A 10227-nucleotide genomic window follows, 5' to 3' on the forward strand; every position below is an offset into this window, starting at 1 on the left:
TGTTGGGGAAGATGAAACAGGAAAGCTTTATAAATATGATTGCCTGACAAAAGATTTTGGGAATATGAAAACTACAGGCGACATCGAAATGAAAGCCATTTTTGAAATACCAAGTCTTAGTTACTGAACAACTGGAAAACAATGGTATGGATGACTGAAGGTAATCCCCTCTTGATTGAACAATACCCTCTGCTTGCAGGCAGGTCCAAGGGTCAGAGCAGACCCTACTAGCTCAGCAGAAGGGGTCCAAAGAGTAGTTTTTAGAAGTTAAGATGTAACACTCTATGGTAATATAAGAACTCTTATAGGCTGTATGTAAATGCTATAGGATTTGTATCTTGTATTAGATTGGTTAGTGACAATTAGAATATTCAGTACAGAAGATGATTTATTGTATTGTAACCAGGTCTTCAGACACTCTTACTACACTCTCTCTCACTACTACTTCTTCATTCTCATTCCTCTCTCATTCTCTCTCTCTCTCTACTTACCCGCTTACTCTCTTGCTCTCCTGGGCCTGCTCCAAGCTGAGTCTGGCAGCTCTAAGCAGTGCCCCTGTACCCACGCCCTTTGCAATAAACCGCATGTTCCAAGATCTGACTTCAGAGATCTCTCGTCTACGCCTGGTCCAGACTGAACCCCAGAGCCCCCGCATGGGCCCATCAAGTTTAACATTTTATCTGACTGTGGTATGATGACTGAAGATATTTGGCACATTTTGTTGATGTGTAGCTGCCCTGGGAATGAAGCATCATAATGCCTACCTACAATAACTGCCATTTGGGACCCAAGTTTTGTTACAGATGCATTTGATCTGACATAGGCTCTTGGAACAGGGTTAATAAATAGCATCACTCTTAAATACAGCATAAACACAGTAGTCATAGTCATTTTGATTCAACAACAGCCAGGAGAGTATGTATTACCTGCATGTTTTGTCTCAGGAGTGATAACCTTCTTTAGGTTTGCAGGTAAACATTCTCCAGGCACTGTTTGCTAGCAGGACCAGTACAACAGGCTGACTACATAGTCAGCTCTCTGTCATCCAGGCCAAAGGAGGTGGAGATGCTTCAGATAATGAAAAAAGACTAGTGATTGTAAGGGATGCATGGAATGCTGTGCAGAGATACTGCACAGATGTGACAACTCCCGTGAATCCATAAAGACTCACCAATCCAGTGCTAGCTTTTGTGACTTAGACTTTTCAGTCATTGAAGGGTGTCCGCAACCAGCTCCCCGGTGGTCTGGCCAGCTCTTTGGAGGCCAGGAAAAGAGAGAAATGCCTATTTGCATGAACATGGAGATAGGTAGGTTCATAGCTGCACTGGAGTTTATAAACTACCTGGGACTGACAGAGTTAGTCGGCGCAGTGGTACCAAGGTCTACCTGGTGTTATCTGTGACTAAATACTGTCAGAGCCAAGCTCCAATGTTTATGCCTCAATATAGATGCAGCATTCCAAATGAAGAGATAGCTTGTGTGTCCACTCCCATCTCTCTGGGTACCCTGCTTTCCTGTCATATAGCTGTTGAATGCTACATGCAACTTGTGTCAGTGTGGTGCTCACCTACTATGTAGTACTCACGTAGTGCTAAAACCAGAGCTTAAGAGTGTCCACAGGAGAGAACCAGTGCAATCTCTGATCGCTAGAGCCCTAATGTAACTGTAACCTGAGACTGCACCTTTGCTTGTAGTACTTGCTACACATGGTGTCCATGGGATTATTATGCGTGTTGTAAAGCAGAGTCCTGCTGCTAAGATTAGGTCTGCATTTGGAGGTCTGCTTGTCAACAACATGGTCTGCAGTTAGCACACATGGAATAAGCCTCAATCCTTTGTTTCAAAAATGTTAATAATGTGCAGTAAAGAGCATTAATGAGCACTTGTATAATGAAGCAAGGCAACGAAATGTGGGAGGAGAAGAAAAGCCTAAATTTGACCAGTCTACATATGGAACTTGAGAGAAATGCCCTGGTAACAACTCTCAGCTCTATCAGTAGGTCACCTCCAGGTATTACAGCTCCCATGACTTGACAGTTAGTGCAGAGAGCTCTGTGGAAAAAATGGGCAGGAAGGATGTCTGTATTTTATGGCAGTTCTAAAAGTCAATGTATAGTAATTCTTAAGGCTGGCATGATTTTAATTGCCAAGCATGCATCAAGTGGCAAGTGCTCTATCTGAGAACAAGCATGAGTGGCATGAGTGGATATCTCCGTTGCAGTTATCACCTACATTTCATTCAGCAACTGCACTCCAGCTTTGTGCCTCACCTTCAGGAAGCAAACTGCTGGGAACTGAGAGTTCAGTATGTTTGAGACTGAAGTGCTGTTTATTGATAATACCCTTTTCCCTCCCTCCCCCAGTTTATAGCACTTACCAGCTCTCAGCTGCTGGGAGGAAGTAATGTGTAACAGTGTAGCAGTGCAGAACACCATCAGTATTCATGCTTTCTCCAGAGAGTCTGAGTTCAGGATGGTGTGTACTCATGGCGTTATGATTTAGCAGCTGCGTCCATGCTTCCCCAGCTGAATGACTGCAATAGGGACTGCTCTATCACATAATCCTGTGGACTGCAGCAAGTGGAGAGGTAGAGCTCGTTTGCCTGGAGCCTGTGTCTGTATATCTAAGCACTTGGGAAAGAGGAGTAATTTAAGTTGGTAAAACAAAGGATACACTGCTTCTTTGGAGAGGCTAACCCATTGAATAAGAGGAAGTGAATGAAATAATTAACTTGAAGAACATGAATTAAAAGATGAGGTATGATGGGTAGAAGGAGTTTCCTTAATGTCCTGAATAGTGTCCTGTGTCATGCATTTACAAAAGCCAGGGGGATATAAAGAAAACACAAGAAGCAGTCCATCAGTTGACTGTGTCAGCTCGGGAGGAACACCACACTGTGGTGTTCCCTGGATTTAGGTGGCAGTGACTCAGGACTAGCACATACTTTCAGATTGACGCAACATGACCCCTTGACATTTCATCTTCAAATCCCAGTCTGGCAAACCTGTCTGGCTTTCTGTGAGTGGATGAACTGAACAACATGGTTCAGAGAGTAACAGTATCTAGGACAACCCCTTAGCACTAATTCTAAGTGCTAAGGACATGTTGGAGGCAAGGGATGCCGTATCCCATTCAAATGAAGTCGCCTGCTTTTGTTTGAAGTCGCTAATGTGTCTCCATTAATTTCAGGAGCACAGCTGGAAATGCTGGGGGTGGCTTGTATTGTGGTGATATTTGGGAGCTGAGGTAAAGTGTGCTATTGCTGTGAAGAGTGATTTGATGGTGAAATGAAATGCTGAAAGGAAGTTACGGAGCTGTTCTGTTATAATTTATGAAGACTGTGTTGTGTGTATTAGGCTGGTTGCCTGGAAGCTCCCTGTGTCACTATGACTGGTTAAATAGGCAGAGTCGTGAATACTACAACAATAGCCAGTAAGATGATACTCAGTAAATGTCTGAGTGGCTACCAGACCCTAGGTGAGCAGACAAGACTGAGGACCCTTGCTACACTCCCAGCAAGCATGGCATTTTCGTTAGCAGGGTCAGCAATGGAGATGACAAAGGAACTCTCTAAAGGTGGTGGCTAGTGCACTGCTTGTCCGGGGTCTGTATGGTCTGATGTCTCTGAAGAATGCAGGTGGCTTAGTCCAGGTTTGCTCCTGAAGGATATAGAGTTTGCTCCAGCATCAGCAAAAGTCAGCCCACAGTGAACTCTGTGTAATCAAATTCTGCAGCAGGAACCAAGAAGGTGCTGAGGAAGAGATGGCAAGAGAGAGGGGAGAGAGAGAGTCCACCCCAGCTACCTTCACTTTGGTAACTCTGCTATAGCAGGGCATGGGCAGGTGGATAGAGAAGGTTCTGTCTCTAGGATACGGGGTAGCACAGAGTGGAGATAACTCTTCCAGGCATGGGGAAATGGCAGTGCCTGACTTTGCTGCTAAGGTCGTGGCTTCCACTGCTTACACCTCAAATCAAGATAGCAGGTCTTTAGAAAGGAGAGATGTCAGCAGCCCTGTTGTTTCAAGAGCCTTTTATCTTTCGTGTGTGGTTTAAGTTTAAACAATAGTATGAACACCAACCCTAGAGTCACTGCTGGTTGTAGCACTCAAAGACACTGAACCAAACCTGTCAGATGTGATGGGGAAGAGCCGGGCTCTGCAGGGCATTGTGGCTTGAGGACCATCTGCGTTCTTGTTCAGGTAACGGCGTCACTCTAGTGTGCATGTGGCACACATCCTATGCCAGCTGATGCACAGTTTCTCTCAGCATGAGCTCATGGTACCTTTTTGCTGGGACATTCATTTCTTCTTCAAAGTGAGAGCTCCTCACAGTTTGTAATTGAGAGTGGACTCAAGACACACAACTCTGTTTCACTATCTAAGCATCCTACATGAGTATGCAGACACATGCAGAAGGCAGTTCATCATGCCTAGCAGCCTTCTTCCTTCCTCCCAGAGCACCCACTTCACCATGAGGAGCTGAAGCTGCTGCACTTGAAGTCAGAGATGCAAGCTCCTTGGTTCTCAGTGTTTCCGTGGAGTAGAGGGCCCACCTTGAAATCATGCCCACACCATTGCATATCAGCCTCCTAGCTTCAGGAGACTTGCAGGGTTGGGAAACAGTGCCCGGACAAGGCACACGGCATGGTGCAGGACCATGGCTTCTCAGCGAAGGGGGAGAGGTACATGTCACAAGCCAACCAAGCTGTCAACCCAAGCCCAGGGAGGTCAGTGGTATTCAAGAACTAGATGAGAGCTCTGATCATCAGCTGGGGAAAGAATTTTACATACAGCATCATCTGAATCATTCTGAATATCTGCAAAAAGAGCTGATTCTGCGATTAAAGGCTCCCTCTTCTGCTTCTAACTGCTACTGCACATTCTCTTTAACAAACACTCAAGCGTGAAAGAATCCTGTTTCTTTGTGTTGCACTTTATTTTGTAATTCCCCATTTCAAAACACACATTCATATCTGTTGTAAGAGAAGAAGAAGGACTTAACAGGTGATATTAAATATCCTTGCTAGGTTTGGGATGAGGGGAGAAGATTTCTGGGGAGATATGGGGCTCCTGGAGTGTAACTTTTGAAGCAGAATATTCTCACAATACCTTTCAGTCTCCTTTGGTTTTTTCTTGGATTTAAACCACTGCTGAAAGCAAATCTTCAAAGCATAAGCATATCTGAGCAAGAAGAGGTTGTGCTGTCTAGGTCTTGTAATCCCTAGATTTCTGGAATTTTATGACATGCAGAAATTTGTCAGTGATAGCTGATTTTTGTCTTTATTTCCAGAGCATCTGAGCCCATGTGAAGCTTTCTATTGTGGAAATGTTGCTTCACCTGCAACTTCTACCTGTAACTTAATGCATATTTACCATGGCCACTGTAGTTACAAATAACTTTGTGCTGCTGAGGGTGGTGGCTGAGGCTGCTTCACAAAAGTGAACTCCAGAAAAAAATGTACTTCTTTAGTAAGGAGTCAATCTTTGAGCAAAAGCAGAGCCTTATACGTACTGGTTTTTACCAGCCTTTCATCTTCCTCAGTGAGGAATTGTAATACTCTTGCAAGATGCTGCAAGTCCTCTTCTCTCTGATACCATAGGCAGAACTTAGGCTGGGATGCATTTCTTGAGCTGCAACCCATGATGTCAGGTGAGTCAGGAACAACTGAGAGTGTTGGACCTGTCCCATTAGTGGGATTGCATCATTAGATGAAATGAGAGCATCTGTCTTTCATTTTACTTCAGACTTCTCTTGACCATGACCTGATGCATGAAGAGTGGGGAATGCCTGGACTCAGTTACCTGAAAAAAAAAAAATCTACATACTTCTTTATGTCATTTAGGAACTTTCCACAGATCAGCAACATCTGTAATTTTGGTTGTTGGAAAATTCTATGAGTGGCATAATTTTACATAGATAACCTGTAGAATAAAAGACTGTTACTCTTTCTTCAATGACCCCTGGAAGATATAATGTGTGTAATTAATAAAGGTACCATAATTAGAGGGCTGTACAGTTAAGGCAGAAGTCAGTACTGATATACTACTAGTTTCTGCCTCACTTCTGCCAGAGTATGACTCCAAGGAGTCTTAACAGCCTCAAGTATTTGAGATTGCTTCTTTCTTTCTGAAAATAAGGATACTTTCACTTTTGTTCCAACTCAACACAATGGAAAGAAGATAGTAGCATGAACTTGCTCCTGCAAACTCACCAGCCTCTTATATCTGCCAATTACCCCAAGAAACCAGACTATTCTAGAAAAAGAGAACAAGTAGGGATGGTGATATCATCAAGCTTTTTAATTCAGGGATGGTAGTGCTTTGTATCATCAAAAGTATATCTAAAACCTCATTTAACACCAGTCTCTGCGTATGTGTCAGAGCATTGTCTTGCTTTCACTGGAAATAACAGAGTGACAATGAACTTCAAAACAACCTTTAAACTATGGCAAAAGAGTTAGTTTGGAAAAGACTTCCCATACAGGTAAAATCTAACATCACTCTAAAATCACTGCAAAAAAGGCAAAAAAAATACTTGCAAGGGAAGTAAAAGCAAAAATTAAAAATGTTGCACATTATATCAGTCACAGACATTCTCCTTTTCACAGATCAGGGACTTTGGTATTTTCAAATATCTGAAAAACTAACAGAAATTCATATGATTCTGGTTATGAAGGAATTTCTTTTCACAGTGATGTATGCCTCTTAGAAGGTACAATATAATGTTATTAAACTCTCAGGGATAACAGATGTGGAGAGCTTACTGCAATCACAGAGTTTGAATGCAACCTGTACGATGTCCTGTGGTTAAGAAAGAGTTTAAACACTGTTACGTCACTCTTTGAAGTAAAGAGAAGACACATTGATAAAAGGTGCAATACTTTTCAGCATGGCAGGAAGGAGATGAGGAGGAGGCTGTGAATGTAACTCAAGGTTTTTCAAGGCTTTGTTATAGAGGCACTTGGGAAGTGGAGCAAGACCAATAAAACATCCTTTCAGATGGCAACAGAGCAGTGGATTTGTGGATGATTGTTCTGTTTTCTACAGCAGACATGATGGCTATTTATAGTGGGACATAGTGTACATTTCAGTGTAATTGCTTTTAGGCTTTCTATCCTTCAAAACTTTTACTCACCCATTTTAACTCACTTTGGTGATTTTATTTCAGTTTATTTCCAAATTTTGATGACATATTTTAACCATGATGTGTATTGGTTGAGTAATAGTTCTGCAATCACCTGTGTTTGTTTCGTCTCTTCCAACATCTGTGTCTTTGGTTTTATGCACTGAAGGTGTTTGCTGAAACCAGTTCCGTTTACACTAATTTTGTGTATTTAATGTAGTAGATTTGAAAATGTGCTAACTGATCACCCACAAAAAACAGGCTTCCTGTAGCAGGATGATGGGAAACGATACTCAACCTTGTAAGGGAAACTCATGCTGCAGAGTGAGATGTGATGAGGGCTGCTAGACCCGGGGGAGAACCGTTACAAATGCAGGGGCTGAAAGGCTTCAAGTGTTATTCATGGGAGATGCAGAAGCAAGGATAAAAGCAGCAAGGAGAAGTGAAACACAGGGATCAGAACAGCAGTACCCAGCAAGTGCTGGCAAAGGCTGGAGAATGTGTTTGTGCTATTTGCAGGGACACACAACTGCAAGTGCATTCTCTGTCACCATGCTGGGCTTCTACCAACCTCTCAGCGCCAGACATGCCAGCTGACACAGGACTGTGGTAAGAGATTTGCAGTGTGTGACCAGGGTGTGAGCCAGGAGACCAACAGGAAGCCCAGGGGCCATCACAATGTTTGACATGAAGGAACTCCCTGACTGGCCAGGTATGGCTTGCATGAGGTACGGCTTGCATGAGGTACCTGCCAGGGCTTTGTGAGCCAGAGCTCCTGCTACTGCCCTGCAAAGGGAGGGATGGAGGCACAACAGAACGGGTGGTGCATCTTGCTGATACACTTGAGTATATCTACACAGAACAGTGCATTATCAATTTTTCCTCCAAATGGAGAGAAAACATGCAGCCCTACATTCTAAGGAGCAAAGAGGAAATGATGCCTGTTGACTTTCTCTGTTACTTCCACCATCTCAGCTGTTCTTGATTTGCACATGCATGCACTGTATTTCTGGGCCATTTATGGTGTTCATTAAACCAGGAACGACCAACAAATTTCCTTTTCTTTTAAAGACAATTACATCAATTGGACCTTAACAACATCTGTCTCTGACTCTTAATTCACATCAGCCTCTAACGCTGAAGCTGGTTCCCGCTGAGACGTGCATTGCTCTTGTAGGGTCGGCCCAGTTTCTTTCCTAGTACCATCAGAAATTCACTTTTCTAAAGCAGATCCCTCAGAGCAACTGCAGTTTTAATAGCTGTAAGAACATACAGGGAGTACTGTAAGCACCAAGAATAATTACTTCTTACCTTCTCTGTGCCACTGTTGAGTATACATAATTCTTCAACATTCCTGGTTACATACTTCTGCAGGCTGAAATGTCTTGAGTATTTAGCTGTTTCTAACAAAGAAGTTGTTTCTTTGCTGCTCTTTTAATTCTGCTGTGCTGACTGTAAGATGAAGGCAGGAAGACCACCAGGTCTTCCTACAGAGGGAAGGAAGGGTTGAATAAATGGGCTTCCCTTTAACTTAGTGCCATAAAAACAACCCTGGTTTGTTGTTTTCCATTTCTTTCCTAGTCCTATTTGTTCTCAGATTCCTACTGGACCACCAATTTCACTTGCAGTAGCTCCAAGATCTCTCTCATGAATTCTCATAGAAAACTCAGAGCTTATAATGTGCCCATGACACTTTGTGTTTATTCTATGTTGAATTTATCTGACACAGTATCTCTTAATTTCATGAGGTCCTTCTGCATCCTTCACTGCGGAACTTTAACTTCTGTCTCTGTATAACTTGCATCAACAACAAAAAAAGTACCCATCTATTCCCCTTTCCTTTCCAAAATCACCAATGACTATGATGAGTAGCACTGGCTCGAACATATGCCTGTGAGACCCCACTGAATGTTCTGTTCACTTGTAAAACCCAATAATTTATTCTTTATTACCTTTCTTTCAGTTAGACATTTTCTTTTCATTGTATCCCATGGCAGCCTAATTTCCTTAAGAGTGAGGAATGCCTTCTGGGAACAAGGTAGGCAGTAACCAGTGAGGTCACTCATCATGTACTCCTTCAGGGAGTGCCAGCAGATTAGCATTATGACTCTTCTTTACTTTTCCCCAGTGTACTGTGTTTAGTCATGTTCCCATCCTTCTGGTTTTCAGGTGGGTCTCTACCTCTTTATCCAACATGGCAGCAGACCTAATGTTCATCAGCTCTCTAGATAGCACTTAGCATTGTACCAGCCAGTTTTCTTTGCTGTGGTCCTGAGCCAGAGGCTCTGGTTTTTCATCCACTTCAAGTTGCCCTAGAGCTCACAGATGGATTCCATCCCATCCTGGCTTGTTACATATTGTTTTGAGGATCTGTCCTACAACATCTTCTACCTTCACTTCAGACTGAGACAGAGCCTTCAACATATCTCTTTTTCCATCCTCTGGGAACCTCTCCAAACTCCACCATAGTGAAAACACATGCAAAATACTTAGGCTTCCTGCTATGGCCTTACCCTTTTTTTAAGCCTTCCTGCTATACCTTCACCATCTACTGGCTCTCGATGCCCTCTTGAGGTTTCTTGATCCCATTGCACTTGGACAAGAATTCGTGGTTATTCGCACAATGCTCCCGTAACAGTTCTGGAGAACATTGCATTACTCTAGTCTTTTCTTACATTTACTCTCCAAACAGCAGCATTGACCTTAAGTGCTTCTGAACTTTCTTTTTCCCCTCTGTGAGTGATAAGTTTGGGATGAGTTGTTAAGGGCCATTAGTGGAATATAAAGCCTGACTTCAGCAAATCATGTGCCTAAACCCCATTATTTTAACTCTGACCTGTATTAAGTACTTAAATTCTCTGCAGTTTTTACCTCTAGCTAACAAGGCTGTGTGCAATGGTTATTTCTTTCCTCTGTAATTTTTAATGATAATGGTTCTTGTTTGGTGTGCTGTTGACAATGCTGGCCACTGCACAGAGCTTAATGTAGTAATGCAGTAGTGAAACATCCACGTGTGCCTTGGAGCAGACAGGTGGGAAATGATCTCCCTTGGTTCCCGCAGCTTTGGCAGTTGTTGCTAGCTTGAGATCTGGAAGCAGCAGTTCT

The sequence above is a fragment of the Corvus brachyrhynchos genome, unplaced genomic scaffold (assembly GCF_000691975.1).
Source record: "Corvus brachyrhynchos isolate BGI_N302 unplaced genomic scaffold, ASM69197v1 scaffold8, whole genome shotgun sequence".
Lineage (NCBI taxonomy): Eukaryota > Metazoa > Chordata > Aves > Passeriformes > Corvidae > Corvus > Corvus brachyrhynchos.